The 16,682-nt window shown below is 37.4% G+C and overlaps 1 protein-coding gene and 1 long non-coding RNA gene across 7 annotated transcripts in view; one reads left to right on the top strand and one right to left on the bottom strand.

Annotated features, from left to right (window-relative positions):
* FUT9 (fucosyltransferase 9) overlaps positions 1 to 16,682 on the bottom strand; it is a 161,897-nt gene that overhangs the window by 55,410 nt on the left and 89,805 nt on the right. The window contains exon 1 of one of the 6 annotated variants that reach the window (XM_045843143.1): positions 6,783 to 6,834. The exons of 3 other annotated variants lie outside the window; for them this stretch is intronic. The gene's annotated coding sequence lies outside the window, so the exon portion shown is untranslated. Of the gene's footprint in view, positions 1 to 3,161; positions 3,267 to 6,782; positions 6,835 to 16,682 lie in introns of those variants that run through there. 2 more of the 6 variants (XM_045843146.1, XM_045843144.1) reach the window with 2 other exon arrangements.
* LOC123821600 lies at positions 9,860 to 16,332 on the top strand. The gene is made up of 3 exons (XR_006786145.1): positions 9,860 to 10,171; positions 14,970 to 15,069; positions 15,962 to 16,332. It is a non-coding gene; the product is annotated as an uncharacterized LOC123821600 (long non-coding RNA).

Genomic DNA, 16,682 nt, shown 5'->3' with positions numbered 1-16,682 from the left:
TCAGTCAAAGCCTAATGTCCTTCTGTGGTTTTAAGAAGACAGCAGGGAGGAATGAAGCAGTGCCTTCTAAGAGAGAGGGCGCAAAGCACACTCCAGATTAATTGAGAGGAATTAAGTGTCAGATGGTCTGATTTACTGCTTTTCAAAATTTTTACTTATATTTACACAATTTGGATTCCTATCCTACCAATTATCTACAATGCATATAATTGACATATACCATTGTGTAAGTTTTAGACGTACAACATAACAATTTGATATATATGTACTAAAAATGATTACCAAGTAGCAGTTAGTTAACATATCAATCACTTCACATAGTTACAATGTATTTTGTAATGAGGACTTTAAAGATCTACTCTCTTAACAACTTTCAAATGCATGATACAGTAAATGTAGGCACTCTAGTTTCATATCCATTTAATAAATGGAGAGAAATGATGGACTTGATTTAAGGCGCTCATTCCTTATTAATGTGAAGAATTAATAACTGCGCTATCATACTTAAAATTGCCATGTCTGTTTAGTGTTGTTCCTGGCCAGGTTCCTACACTTTTCCAGGGAGGTAGCCAGATGCAGCAGGCCTGTCCTCTCTGAAGAAAACAAAGCTCAGCTTTCACTGAAATGTACATGTGGGAATAAAACACTTTTCATATTATGCTCTTCGGGCATTGCTTTGAATGCATTTTTAGCAACATTCTTCTGAAAGGCAATCATTCTCCAGTTACAACTCTGTCAATTGAATGGAAAGTGATATTAAATTATTTGTACTTGGCAGAATATTCATAAGCAAAGTCATGCAGCAGATCATAGATGAAAAGAACAATACTTAGTGACTCAGGGTGCTATAATCCTAGGTAGAAAGGCACACGGACAGGTCCTAATGGAATCCTTTCATCTGAAATGGCAATGGCTAGAGAGCACATTGCTTCAGGACATTTTACAAAAATATAATCATCCAGAGTTATCCACCCCACTCCGTTGATTAATTCATTTAAGAAATACCTACTGAACAGCTGCTAGGTACCAGGAGCTAGACCTCTGAAGGGGACCAAAAGTTTTGCTTTTTGGGATTGATTTTAAGCTGGTTATTAAAGAACAAGACTGAGAAACAAAAACCTTTGACCCTCCTCCCTTTCCTGCCTAAGGGATTCAGGGAAAGACCTGCTCCAGAAAGGAAGTCTTAGAATGTTTTCCTTAGCATCCTAATTTGCATTGAGTATGGTGGATGGGAGGGCTTCGGGCTGGCACCTGTGGACTAGATTCCCTAACCCCCTCATTGTTTCTGGGTTGCCTACCAAATATTTGCATGCCAAGTATGTTCAACTCTCCCTCAATTATCTATAGATTGTCTACTTCTTTTGAAATTTCAGACACCTACCTGCCTTTTCTCCTTAGTCAAAAATGACATATGTGAGATATAACCCTATTTTACCTCACTGTCTTGAAATTGTCATGCTTATGTGAATGTGTCATGCACGTGTCATAAAATTTGACTTTTTCTTGAAATCTGTCTCTGTTAATTTATTAGCCCAGCTAGAGGAACTTTGAGGTGGGAGGAAAAGTATTACTATTAAATTTTTTTAGCCTCCACACCTCCAAAGATGAATAAAATAGACATAGCCCCAGCCCTCCTAGGACTTTTGGTCAAGCGAGAGGGACAAAGTATAAAGTAAGCACTTGCAATTCTATGTGAGAGTCACATGCAGGGTGACAGTGCTGTAGAAGACAAGGGGGACACCAGATGCCATGGGAGGGATATCCATGTGTGAATCAAGCTCACTATTTAAATCTGAACCTCAGGGGTCAGATCTGGGTTGAATTTATAGAGGTGGGTATCACCAGCATATACAGGATGTGATAGTTGCAACCTGACCGAAGAAAAGATGACCTGGAGGAGGAACCATGTTCAAAGGGCAGAATCCTGTGTAGCCCTACCCAGGGGCCTCTCAAAACATAAGACTGACCTCACCCAAAGTAAAGATGAGAACAGTGTCAATGGCACTAAATATATCTCTAAATTTTTCTGGCAGGCTCTGGCATTAAGTGGACCTGCCAATAACTTTCTGAATCCTCAATTTCATCACTCGAATTCATTGCTTGTATTTCTTTAGGTTTGCCATTGCTTTCTACTGCAAATTATGGAGCCTGAGAGATGCTTTCATGATATGAAGAAGGCTCCAGTGATTAAAAACAGTTTCAAAGCTCACAGTGTGTCTCCTTTCTGTAACTCCTTTTGTGTTGGATTGTTGCTCCCTTAGAAAGAAAAATGCTAAATTCCTTAGATCCAAAATGTCCTAGCTGGAACTCAAAGCTCAGGAGAGATGAGGATGGTGAATCTGTATATGACAGAATTCTGCTCATAGTTTTGTGTAACAGGTCTCTTGAGAATTTGGGGGTGTTTCATTCTGCAAAACTTTGGCAAGTGAACTAGTACATGGATGTGCTCTGAGGCTATTTACATAGTCCTGAATTAAGTAGGAAGACAAGACTGATGTCTTCACCTGATAAAATCTTTAAGGAGGGCTGGTCTTCTTCAAGCATTTGATCTGATAACATACAAACAATTTCATTTCATTTTAGGCAACAAAGACAAGAAAGGAAAGGATAATTTCTCCTGTTCTTTTTGATAGATTTTCTTTTCTCTGTGTTAAAATGAGATTATCTCTTTCAGACATTGTAATATATTTTGGGAAAAAAGCCCCAATTTCTATTATTCATACTCTACAATGGCCTGGCCCATGGAATGAGGCCTATATTGAAGTAGGATTTACTTTGAGGATAATTCACTACCAAGTTTTCCAAAGCATTTAAGCCTCAAGGAAACAAAGCTCTCATTACTTTCTTTTAAAATATAAATTTAACACCTATTTAGCCTTCAAATGACTTTAGGTTAAAACATTTTCTTTCTGTTACTACATCTGTGGGCTTTGGAAATCATACATCCAAAATATCGATTAGCCTTCTATTTGTTACCTGCAAATCTCCGTTACGGAATCACCCTTTCCCGTGTGCAGCATCGTTGATAAAGGTAATTAGAAAGCTGGTATCAGTGCCATAGCTCAAATATCAAGATGAATTAAGTATCTTGTTATTACAAAACTTTAAAATCCAAAAAAGGAACAAAGTGGGAGTTGTTAAAATACCATCTTGCCACTTACCCTCAATCCTAGGGAATTACATGTGCCTTTTGTTATAATCATTGTACCAGGCTGGCTCCCAAACCTCAGGTATAGGAAGGTTTTAACCGCTCCCGGAACTGGGGTAGTCTGGAAAGAGATAGGCAGTCTTCCTATTGGGTGCTGCCCATGGAATGTAGGTTGATTTTCAGTGGCACACGGATTAGATGCTAACACTGTGCTGTTGAGCTGGCATCACCTCCAGTCCATCCTGCACACAGCTGCCAGCATCACTCTCTTAAAGCACAGCTCTTGTTCTGTCTTCCCCCATCTCAAAATCCCCCATGCTTCACCCAGTCTGATGATTAGGGTCCACATCAGGCATCGAAAGCACTCTACTCTGTCTAATGCCTAATGGGCCACTGCTGTTTCACACACACAGTGGGGATGGGGTGAGAGGAAGTGAGCTTTTCAGTAGGTGCCTCACACCTCCCTTGCTGGCTTTTTTCTTTCTTCATATGGCTCTCTCTGCTGGGAATGTTGAGCCCAACCCCTCCAACCTCTGGCCTCAATTTCCACATCCTGACAGTCCAGGCCCACTCAAAATGCCCCTTCTTTACAATGACTTCCTGATCCCTGATAGTTTCTTCTCCTGAATTCTCATGGTGATTTATTTGAAAGTCTCAAATTTTCAGCATTTTCTTTCCTATATTGTGGTTATTATTGGATATGTCTTACTTAGAAGAATCAAGTTCTAGGGGAAACTTTGCTCTGGAAATATAGTTATTTAAAATTCTGGGAAAGAAAGGTTTACTTTTTTTTCAGTAATTTATAAATTTATTTTTTTACAATAGATGTACTTTATTTTATTTTTTATATATTTTATTGATCATGCTATTACAATCGTCCCATTTACCCCTCCCCTTTATTCCCCTCTGCCCTTTAGTTCATGTCCATGGGTCATACATATAAGTTCTTGGCTTCTATATTTCCTATATTATTCTTAACCTCCCTCTGTCTATTTTCTACCTACCATTTATGCTACTTATTCCCTGTACCTTTTCCTGCTAAGAAAGGTTTACTTTTGATGGAACTTGCAGCTGTGTCTGTTTTTTTTTTTTTTTTTAGCAATGTCCATACTTCAAGAACTTTATTCTTCACTCTGATGAGTGTGTATAATTGAGTTTTGTTTGACGTTGATAATATGGATCTGATCTAAGGAAACTGAATTTTAGCAGCTTAGTTAAATGAGAGTAATTTTTCCAGAAGGGATATACTGAGAAAACATTTCTTTTGTAAGTATATTGATTATGCTATTACAGTTGTCCCAATTTTTTCCCCCTTTGGGGGAAAACCCTGCACCCCCCAGCCCTCCAGCATTTCCCCCTTAGTTCATGTCCCTGGGTTGTACATATAAGTTCTTTGAGTTCTCTGTTTCCTATACCATTCTTAACCTCTCCCTGTCTATTGTATGCCTACCTATTATGCTTCTTATTCCTGTACCTTTTTCTCCTATTCTTCCCTTCCCCCTCCCCATTGAAAACCCTCCATGTGATGTTCATTTCTCTGATTCTTTTCTTCTTCTAGTTGTTTGCTTAGTTTTTGTTTTCACTGTTTTTCTTTTTTCTTTTTTTTTAGGTTCATTTGTTGATAGTTGTGAGTTTGTTGTCTTTTTACTGTTCATATTTTTGACCTTCTTTTTCTTAGATAAGTCCCTTTAACATTTCATATAATAATGGCTTGGTGATGATAAACTCCTTTAACTTGACCTTATCTGGGAAACACTTTATCTACCCTTTATCCAAGATTACTCTATCCAGCAAAGCTATAATTTAGAATGGAAAGACAGAAAACATTTTTTAAATATTGGCTCATTTTGGGTTATAAGATGGGAGGGAATAAATTTTAAGTCAATACTTCTATTCTATTCTATTTTGGTTTCCAATACAGGCATTTTGTCTGTTGTAAATTCAGATGCATATCATTTAAGTTAGTAATCATGTTCTTCATTAAAACAAATGAACTCTGGTGATGGTAGAAAAATTAAATTCAATTTAGCAAAAATGCATGGAGGACACTGTGTAAAATGATAGTAGGGAATTATATAATGAAAGTGGTCTATTTGCTTAAGTAGTTCAAAAATCAAACAGCACAAGTTTTAAGCCATAGTCATTTAAGAGCAGTAGAACATTTTTTCAGCATTTGTGGGCATGTATACAGTCAGAAAAGATATTGAATTTGTTTAAATTTTCTTTTACTTATACCACCATAAGAGTCATTATTTAATTTTTATTTTAATGTGTCAACCCTATTACAAAATATATACCTAGGACTTCTGGCCAAGATGGAGGTATAGGTAGACACACTGTGCCTCTTGTAAAACCAAAAGAAGGGCAACAACAATTTAAAAACAAAAAACAGCCAGTACTGACGGAAAATGGAACTGTATGGAAGTCCAACAATCAAGGAGTTAAAGAAGACATATTCATCCATATCGGTAGGAGGGGTGGAGTCGGGCAACCAAGGAGGGGAGGACTTGCGGCAAAGCGGTGGCTGGAGGGCCCCAGGTGCGCAGTGTGGAGGCTGGCAGACCCAGCGAGGCAGGGGACTGTGGAGCACAGCGTGGTTTGCAAGGCAGTGGGGATCTCACATTCGCACGTAGACAAACCAGGAGAAATAGATAAACCAGGTGAAATTGGGGAGTGAGACAGACTGCACAACCCAGGGCTCCAGTATGGGGGAATAAAACTTCAAAATACCAATTGAAAACATATGTGGGGGTTGAGGTGATGGGAGAAACTCCCAGCCTCATAGGAGAGTTCATTGGAGAGATCTACCCATCTGGGAACCAGCACCAGAAGGGCCCAGTTGGCTTGTGGGAAGCTGGGGAAGTGACTGGAATCTGGCAGGGAGAGGAGCAAGCGCCATTGTTCCTCCCTCTCGGACTCCTGCCCCACATACAGCATCACAACCCAGCAACTGGGTTGTCCCACCCTGGTGAACACCTAAGGCTCCGTACCTCATATGTAACAGGAGCGACAAGACAAAAAAAAAAAAAAAAAAAATGGCCCAAATGAAAGAACAGATCAAAGCTCTGGAAAAAATACAACTAAGAAATGAAAAGATAGCCAACCTATCAGATGCACAGTTCGAAACACTGGTAATCAGGGTTCTCACGGAATTGGTGGAATTTGGTCGCAAATTAGATGAAAAAAATGAAGGCCACCCTAAGTGAAATAAAGGAAAATGTACAGGGAACCAATAGTGATGGGAAGGAAACTGGGATTCAAATCAATGGAGTGGACCAGAAGGAAGAAAGAAACAACCAAACAGAAAAGAATGAAGAAACAAGAATTCAAAAAAATGAGGAGAGGCTTAGGAACCTCCAGGACATCTTTAAACGTTCCAACATCTGAATTATAGGGGTACCAGAAGGAGAAGAGGAAAAGCAACAAGTGGAAAAGTTATTTGAACAAATAATAAAGGAGAACTTCCCCAGTCTGGCAAAGGAAATAGACTTCTAGGAAGTCCAGGAAGCTCAGAGAGTTCCAAAGAAGTTGGACCCAAGGAAGCACACACCAAGGCACATCAAAATTATATTATCTAAGATTAAAAATAAGGAGAATCTTAGAAGCAGCAAGAGAAAAGAAGACAGTTACTTACAAAGGTGTTCCCATCAGATTGTCAGCTGATTTCTCAAAAGAGATCTTACAGGCAAGAAGGGGCTGGAAAGAAGTATTCCAAGTCATGAAAGGCAAGGACCTACATCCAAGATTGCTCTTTCCAGCAAAGCTTTCATTTAGAATGGAAGGGCAGATAAAGTGCTTCCCCGATAAGGTCAAGTTAAAAGAGTTCATCATCACCAAGCCCTTATTATATGAAATGTTAAAGGGACTTATCTAAGAAAAAGCAAACTCAGATGAAAAACATGTACAGTAAAATGACAGCAAACTCACAATTATTAACAACCACACCTAAAACAAAAACAAAAGGAAACTAAGCAAACAACTAGAACAGGAACAGAACCACAGAAATGGAGATCACATGGAGGGTTATCAAGACGGGAGTGGGAGAGGAGCGAGGGGAAAAGGTACAAAGGGTAAGCAGCATAGATGGTAGGTATAAAATGCACAGGGATAGGGTAAGAATAGTATGGGAAATGTAGAAGCCAAAGAACTTGTAAGTATGACACATGGACATGAACTAAAGCGGGGGGGGCGGGGGCGGGAATGTGGGTGGGAGAAGGTATGCAGGGTGGAGGGGAGTGAAGGGGGAAATGGGACAACTGTAATAGCATAATCAATAAAATAGATTTAAAATATATATATATATACCTAGATCAATATGTATCTTGGGCAATATTAAATTGTTATAACCTGAACTTCCCCAAGGCCACTCCAGGCTTTGGAATATTTCACTGTTCTCATAGGGTCAATGAAGTATTCAAGCACCCGGGAACAACAGCCTTCTGATCACATCCCCCAAGCATGCCATGTAATTTTTATTAAACGCAAAACAGTAACAATTGCAAAAGCCAGTAGTGAAAGTTTGTTTTTGATGCACTGAACATTGACACATTATCCACCTCCACGATGGGACTTGTTTGATGAATATTTATTCATGTTTTGCTTGTTTAATTTTTGGTGATGGTTGTGGACTGCATTCTATCCTCCAAACTCTCCAGAGAGCTCTGGAGCTCTTAGCATAAGATTATTTCAGGCACAGAGGGCCTTAGTGATCTCTCTAGCCCTCATGTCTCATTATCTAGGAAGAATCTGAGACCTAGAGTGGTAAACTAATTGCCCAATGTCATTTAGTAATTTACTGTCACTAGAACCTACATTTTCACATTTTTAATGTAGTGATTGATTAGTCTGCTACAGTAAGCAGTTAGAATCCTAGCTATCAGCTTTGTGAAGCATGTGGTAAGTTAAAAATGGTTTTTATTGAAGGACTGGCCTTCAATTAATTGTACACACACTGCCTTGATTCAACACCTTCCTCCCAACACAAATGTTTCTTTTGAAGGCTTTTCTTTGTAGTTGTCTCTAAAACTAATTTTCCTTTTGGGTCTCTTTATCCACTTTCAGTGATTCTTTTACCTTTATCTCTGATGTAAAACCATATAAAATGTACTTTTTTCCCCTAAAATATTAACTACAGTCCAGCTCATGAATACCTCTCATCTAGCATGGTTGTGATATCTTCAAAAAGTTCTTGCAGATTAGTTATGCAAGTCTGCATTCACCAGGGCTAGCCATCAAATGATGCTCTAGTGGGCACTTTGGGTGAGATGATTGTTTGAGCACCCCTGGGGTCTTCATCATTTCAATTAAAAAACGAAGGAGAACAAGGAAATCTTCACTCTGGGCACAAATGTTCCCATTACTTTTAGATATACAAGGAAGGCTTACATCTGTCTTTAGGTTTAAAATCTATAATTATATACTTTCTGAAATTTAGTTTTTCCCAGAAAATACACCAATACCTTTAGTATTTCTATATCCCATAGTTGCTTAACTTTTTATTTTGCTTTAGTATAAAGGTGAGGATAATAGGTTCATATACAAGCTGGCAGAAAGGATTGTGATATTCTCATATTAGATAAGAAATAAAAAAAGGGAGAGTGGCATTACCTCCCATGTGAGAAGGTAATTGCATAAGTACTGATTGTTACTCTTTGGCCTGTTAATTCTTTGTTCTCTATTTAATTTCTGGAAGAGAGGCATTTGCTTGTATGATATTTTATATTTCATTATGAAATAATAAGAGAGGTAAAGCAAGCTTGATAATGTCTAAAACCCATTCCCACAGTTCGTATTTCCCTACATGTTTATCTTCCTTAGTACTTATTATTATTGAACATACTTTATATTGTACTTATTTACTTTTTATATTGTCCATTTTCAAATAGATTCCAAGATTCTTTATGGTAGGAAATTTTGTTTTCTATATGCTCTACTATGTCCCTACTGCCTGAAACATTGCCTGCCTCAAAATAGGTGTTCAGTAAATATCTGCTTAAGGGATGAACGGGTAAGAAGGCAAAGGGATGCATTCACCAACAGCTATGACATAATAAAGAAATCACAAATGGTATAAGCAGAGAATGGATGCAGTCATTAGGTTATGTGAGTCTACAGTTCTGTCTTTTGGAATGGAGCAAGTGGAAGTCTTTTGATCTTTCTTGTATTTTCTGTGAATGGGCTTATGCGGTTAATAAACTACCTCCTTCCTCCCAATAATACCAATGATAGAGTGCTGTTATTTCTTTAGATTGCTTCCCATTTTGAATAGGAGCTAGAAATACATCTATTCTTTTCTGAAAGTTATTATTAAAATTCATCTTCAATTGTTATGAATAATTTCACTTAAAAATATGCAGTGTTTGATAATAGATCTCAAATATGAAATTAATTTCTTCTTTTCCTTTTCTAATCAGCCTGCTCCTATTTGGTGTTTTAATAGCTGAAATAACAGAGATCCATTGTGGTTTTAGTCAAATTAGAAAGCAAATTTCCTCCTTTATTGTGCTTCCATAAAAATCTATTTAGCATAAAATAAGAATGCTGTAACATTTCCAGACAGTATTTGATTATGTACAGACTTAAATGTTTCCAATTCTAACCAATTATTGGAGGGTGCATTTAATGATATCACTTCTAATTCAGCAATTGGTTTTTCCAGTTCTTTCAATCTGACATATCAATCTTTTCTCCTCTCAGCAGAAAAAGATATAACAGCCCTGCCTGGCATTGATCAACCAATTTTCCTAAATGAATAGCTGCACTGGAAGCTGCAGACAAATATCATCATTTGTTCAACTAATTGTAAAAAAGTCACTAAAGAAGAAAGAAGATTAGGAAACTAACTTCCCTCAGAGTACAGATGAAGTGATGAGCAGGTTTCCATTGTGTGTGTGTGTGTGTGTGTGTGTGTGTGTGTGCAGCTGAAGACCCCGTGCTGTGAAAACATGTCCAGGTCCCAGTACCAAAGGAGAGAGGGGAAATCAGGAGTTGCAATCTGGGGAGGAAGAACACACAGACTAAGAGGTATGGTTCACTGTGGATCTGAGAAGCCTCACCTCTTCGCTCACCAAGTCTGGGCTTATCTATCTCCAAGTGGCAAAAGCAAAACAAATGGGGTTGGAGAGGCATGGGGAGGGGGCATCTGCTAACATTATTTCATTGATGTCTTGTCACTGTCCTTTGCCATACAGTTCCTTCTTAGCTTCTAATAGGACAATTGTATGGTTCCCACTTACCTTCTTTGTTCAGAAAGACACACAACCTGGCTCTCTCCCATCTGAAATTTCAATCAACTCGCTAAGTTCATATATTTGTAATTTGAAATAATCTTCTGGAACAAATACTGCTAATATAACTGCTGGTAATTAGCCTGTGCTAAGCACTGACATGTACAGAGGTTATGGTGTGCCTGATGATGGGAAGCTGGAGCATGGAAACTGGTGTGTACTAAAAAGCAAGAAAAAAGAAAGGGAGGGAGAAGGGAGAAGGAAGGAAGGAAAGAGGGAGCTTTTGAGAAATGATCACCTTGTGTAACCATTAGCTTTTATCTCATTTGGGGCCCTTATCATCCTTAAACTGGAGCCATACTAAAATGCTTAGTTTTCCAAGTGCCCTGAAGCAGCTGCTGTTTCATTGCCTCTGCTCACTTTCTTCTCTCTCTGGAAATGCCACATTTTAGGAAACAGTCCCTAAACCTGCAGACCTTTCCTGACCACTCTGTGCTGGATGTACAAAAGCCCCCTTCTCCACTCTTTCTATCTTAATGATCTTGAAATACATTTGGCAAGTATTAGTTTGCATGTGTGCATTTCTTCTTTGGGTGAGAAACCACTGCAGGCAAGGAATTACGACTGTGAAGTTGTTTGTCCAGTACCTAGCTCAGTGCCTGGTGTATAATACATGCTCAGTGAATGTTTATTGACTGAATGCCTGTAAAGGAATCCTCAGCGTTTCTAATTTCTTCTCCTATTTTATTGGTGAAATATTAGCATAAGTAGCATTTGTGTTCCTTGATATTGAGCTGAGAAGTTACACTCAGTATATCATTTCATCCTCAGAACAAACTTGAGGTAAAGGACATTGATGCCTGCATCTTCCAGGTAGGGAACTCAGGTTTCAGGAGGTTAAGTAATTTTTCCAAGGTCACACAACTACAAACAAACAAAAAAACCCACTACACACAGAGAATTAGGCCTGGAGGCAATATAGTAAGGACCATTTTAATCTACAGAGTGTGTAGAGTTAAAATGGTTTTGACATCATTTCTACCTATGACATTGACTAGCTATGCTATTTATGGAAAGGCCCTAAATTTCACTAAGATTCAATTTTTCACTTGCTGAAATGCAGGCAAAATACTTGTTTTGTCAATATCACAGGGCTTTTATGAAGGTCATATGATATCAACTATGACAAAATATTTTTAAAAAGTCATATATTGCTATGATTTTAAGTTTATTTATGATTAAAAACTTGATAATCCTACATATTCTCTACTCTAGCTATGCTTTTTCTCTGGTAAAAATAACATTAAGAAGAAAATAATAACAATATTGAGAAGCCCATATTAGCACAATTACCAAGATAGAAAATGCTAATGAGTAAATATTATTCCCTGCACATAGTCTGTGTGTGCATTTTAATGAGATTTTGAGGATGCATAAACAAAATAACATATCATAGTTCTTCTGGTAGCTATTCTTTTCTGTAAAATTTTCTGGGTAATCTGCAATATTTACCCTTTAATAGACCTGAATACAGAGAAAATAAACTACTTGGTGTGGGGGAGGAGAGCTGGACAAAGACAAAAGAGAGTAAGAAGACAAACACCTCTGATCTAAGATCAGATTCATTTAGTCATTCTGTGTTCATTAATGGGGAACCTGGAAGTAGCTGCTAATCCAAGTCCACCTTGATTCGGATCATTCTCCTCCTTGTAGACCTTCTGGGATTCGGTCTTTTGTTCATTTTTGGCAAAATGCAGCCAGCTTTCTCTCTCAGATTCAGGCTTTAGATTGGACACTGACATCGCTCAGCCCTTTTCTAGTCACTTCTCTGATTTATAACTTGATCATGTCTTATTTTTTCCATGATATAATTTGAGTACTGCCATAAACACATATAAATCTGGCCTTTAGTATCACTGTTAACATAAAAAAAGCTGTGCAGATGAATTTAGAAACTAGAAACTTGCCTTGGGACTTGGAAATTTTAAAGGGATTGATTTTCTTTGCCATCATTCTACAAACTGTTCCACCTCTGAAATTACAGATTTTTAATAGGATTTTTACAGGCAAGTTTATGAGCAAAATACTCATGTGTACATGTGGTTGGCTTTATCCCTGGCAGTGCCATTAAAATACCCTTTCACAGATATCCATATATTGCTTAGATGTGTTTGGACTAATTAATCCCTACAGAGGCCTGGGATATAAAATGGAAAAGGGTTAAAATTGAATTTGGAGAGTCGTATCTAGCAGACAGGGAGAGGGAGAGTATGAATTGTAATAAAGAAAAGTAGCCAAGTCATAACCAGCTAAATCTCAGAGAAGACAGCCAGAATTTGAAGAAGCAGAATATCAGTGTGTCAGCTCCTAAGAAGTTCTGTTCTATCATCATCAAATTCCTCAGATTTTCTGGGTTCTTAGCTTGTAACATAATTCTAGAGGTCTCTGAAAACTTGGGAAAGAATTAATTCATGCAGCTTCTTCTCTCTGCCACCCCGGATCCCTACAGAAAATTCAAGCCCCTGTGAAAATCCACCCTCTCCTTCCTTTCACACCCCCACTGCTCTGCAGCTCGTCCTCCCACCTTATGACACAAATGCCTGCTTTTCCTTGGTGCCTTCTGAAACCCTCTGTGTTCTCCTCTTAATTTATTGGCTCTCACAAAAGGCTCTGCATTCCTCCATGCTTTACTAGCCTTGGAGACTTTTCAATTCTCCTTTACTTTTTATCCTCTACCTTTGGGTAAAATATTTTAATATATTTGATGCTCTGGCTATTCAGGTAGACTACATTTTTTTCTCTTACTACCTATTGTACTTTTCTGCTTCCTGTGTGTTTCCAATGGCCCCTGGGTTATTTGATTTCTGACTCAGTTTTCCTGTTACACTAATCCTGCCCTAATTGAGGGAACTGCAGCAATACAGAGTCCACATAGATAAGACACCCAATATTATGGCCCCTGGTTACTGACACCTCCTTCAACAAACATCCTCATTGCCAATTACCATGACCTACGTCTTTACATTTGACATTTGAAATATCCTTCAACATCTTATACTGCCATGTGTCTCTCTTCTTTGCTTCCACTGAATGTGCTATTCAATTCATTTGAGCTGTAAACCTTCTAAATCCTTTGCCCTCCTCCTATATTTATTCCCATTGTCTTACTTAGACTTTATCTCACCAAAACTCTCAACTCCTTTAAACCTTGACCCTGGGTCAATCTGTTTTCTCACTTCCTGCATTCAAACAATCATACAACAAAATGGCATGGTGTCATTATAAATTCATTGTTCCTAACTCAACTGGATCCTCAGTGGCCTGAGAGAAAGTCCCTAGCCAGTCATCTGTTCCTCAGGGTGCCTCTTTTCCTAATCCTCAGAACTTTCCTATAGCCCCTATGATTTAAACTTTTCATCTCAGCAGAAAAAAAAATGCCTTCTACTTTTTAAAAACAATATAAAATCCAGCAGAGCAGAAATCCACCAGTATTCCTCATTTAAACTTACCATGTTATCTGCAGGTATTTCATCATCATTATTTTCCTTTAGTCACTGAGAAAGATCAGTCCCTCCAGATCCAATCCCTTCCTGCTTCTTCAAGATGTAAAGCAACCAACTATCTTTTTGCCTATATATTCAGGGTTTTTCCTCTTCACTGGACCTCTCCCTCCTTAAATATCCAAAAAAGGAAGAACAAAATAATATTCTCTACTTACATCTTTCATATTCACTATCTTGTCACTCTCTTTTCTACTAAATTAAATAATTGTTAACATTGTTTCTCTCCATGCCACACTTCCCACCAAATCTTTTAGCCTGCTTTGCCTTGCTGTTTCCTTGAAATTATGCTGGCCACAAACAATTGATTTATTACTAAATCCAACCATAGTTTTATACATATATCCTTCTTGACCTATTCTGTTGTGTGGATAATTACTCCCTTTCTTGATCTTTTCTCTACACTTAGGTTCTGTGATCCTGCTCACTTATGCCTTCCTATTTGTAGAATACTTTACTCTGCATATTGCAGACTATTGTCTCTGAGTGCCTCCAACCAACCATTTCCGTGATTTTACCACCTATTTAGTAGTATCTGTCTGGAGCCTTTTTTAAAAAAATTTCTTTCTGGAAGCCTATAGTTCTCTATCCAACTATACCCTGAGAATCTCTATCTTGACTTTTTACAGGTGTTTCAGACTCAGCATACATAAAGACAGATTCTCCATTGTACCCTATCTAATTTCTGATGCTCCCTTTCATGTTCCTCATCCTTGTTCCTCATCCTGGGCTCCAATATCCACAAAGCAACAAAGCCACACCCTTGATTAACTCTTGAATTCTGATCATTAACATTCAACAAATCTTTAAATCATGTCATTCATTTCTAATATATTTTTAATTTTTCTACTTCTTTCCAGCATGACTATAACTACTTTTGCTAAGTTTTTTTGGTTACTGAAAAACGTTCCCCAAATATGCATCTCACTGATCCTTTACATTGCTACTCAAGTGGTCATTCTAAAAGAAAAGTTTCAAACTTTTCAGCAAGACATAAAAGATCCTTCATAATGTGGATGCTGTTTGCTTCTGCAGTCTTACTCCCACTGCTTTCAAGATATTTCTGGCAGACATCATTTCTACAGGACTTACCAGAACTTTTGTATATTGATCAGATGAAACGTGGAAGAGGCTGGTAAGCAAAATTTCTGAAACATATTTGTTCATGGAATGTTTTCTTTTTCATAGAATAATTTTTTTAAAATCTCTTAGAACTAGTAGTTTTCAAATCTTGGGAAAATGATCTACTAGACCATCTTGTGTCTAGATTTCATCATCAGAATAAATATTGTTCAAGTATAAAAACCAGTAAGAAAAAGCACATTTTGGAAGAAACTGATCATTAAATCATCACCTTCATGTTGTGTTATAAATAACCCATCACAGACAGTGACTTTGGGATAATCTGAGAAATATTTCAGATTATAATCAAAGAAATAAAAACAAAGATCTATGTGTCTAGATTTATCAAAAAGTTATTTACAAAAACTCTTTTTAGTATCCAGAAATTAAAGTGTTTTGTTTTAATTATTACCTAATTCTAAGGTCAACACAGGACATAAAACATTTCATATATCATTTGAATGTAACTGCCTTTCTGTAAAAAATTAAGTTCCATAATGCATGGCATATCTTAGATATCTGAACAGTAAAATAGAAGAATATGAATATCCTCATCAGTAAAAACAGCTTAGAAGCAAAAGTCTTGTTTGTAGCATATACAATGTTAATTTCTAACACCTGGACAATTAAAAAAACCCTGGAGATTAAATCGAGATTTGCATTTTCTGCAATGAAGGCAATCAATAACTGGTTGATGAATTTTTCTGAAAGTATGACCTCTGCTTTAATTGTGTCTAATTATTGTGACACTTTGTGAACTTTTACCTGAACGCATCAAAATAAGGTTAAGTATTTCTGAAAGACAGACTTCTACTTTAAACAGATAGCACATGCTGCACAAAGGATAGGCTTTCTTCAATTGTAGAATTCATTGGTAGGCTCTTAAAAATGTCTCTGTGTTACAGTGATGAATGATATAAGAAGTTGACAGAAAGGAAATGAAAGGATGCCTTATTAATGAAGCCAACTCAGTCCTGCCTGCCGCTACCACAGCTTTTGCATTGCTGACAGACTTTACACTGGTATAATTTTAACCTGTTAATTGTGTCCTAAACCTTGTCGCTAACCATCTGTGCTAATAGTTTTTGCTCTCTGTTTCTACATTAGAAAGTGCTATTTTCAAATATCTCTTTCCTTGTAAAATTAGAGTGTTAAAAAAATACATGAGTGCTTGAGCTCTGTTACCCAAAATATTCCCTCACATATCTTTCTTTGGAAGCTATTCTTTTTCGTTGTCAACATTCAGATCTACTTTTATATTGCAATAAAGGAAAAGGAAAAGTGCATAAAAGAAAGAGTAAAGAACAAAAAATCAAATACAACTCCCCTTTTGCTAAGATTATCCTGCTTCTTTCATCTAAGACTGTAAATATCTCTTTCCTTCTCTACAAAGTCACTTCCCCCAAAGAAACTGTCAAGCCCAGTTCTGTAAATATTAAAAAACTATTGTTGCCCTAATTTTTGTGATCAAGAGAGGGCAGGACTAATTCAAAAGTGAAAAGGTCAGTAGCTTATCATTAAAAGAGACTGTAAGAATGGTGACCTATGTAGATTATGCATCAACACAAGAAACTGAGAGAACAGCCCAGCAGTTCTACAGATGCATAGTCACACACACTTTTTATT

The sequence above is a fragment of the Phyllostomus hastatus genome, unplaced genomic scaffold, assembly GCF_019186645.2.
Source record: "Phyllostomus hastatus isolate PE091 unplaced genomic scaffold, TTU_PhHast_1.1 phas_contig_40, whole genome shotgun sequence".
In the NCBI taxonomy this organism is placed as follows: domain Eukaryota; kingdom Metazoa; phylum Chordata; class Mammalia; order Chiroptera; family Phyllostomidae; genus Phyllostomus; species Phyllostomus hastatus.
Note: the sequence above shows the minus strand (reverse complement) of the source record. Positions and strands in the feature narration are given on the sequence as shown.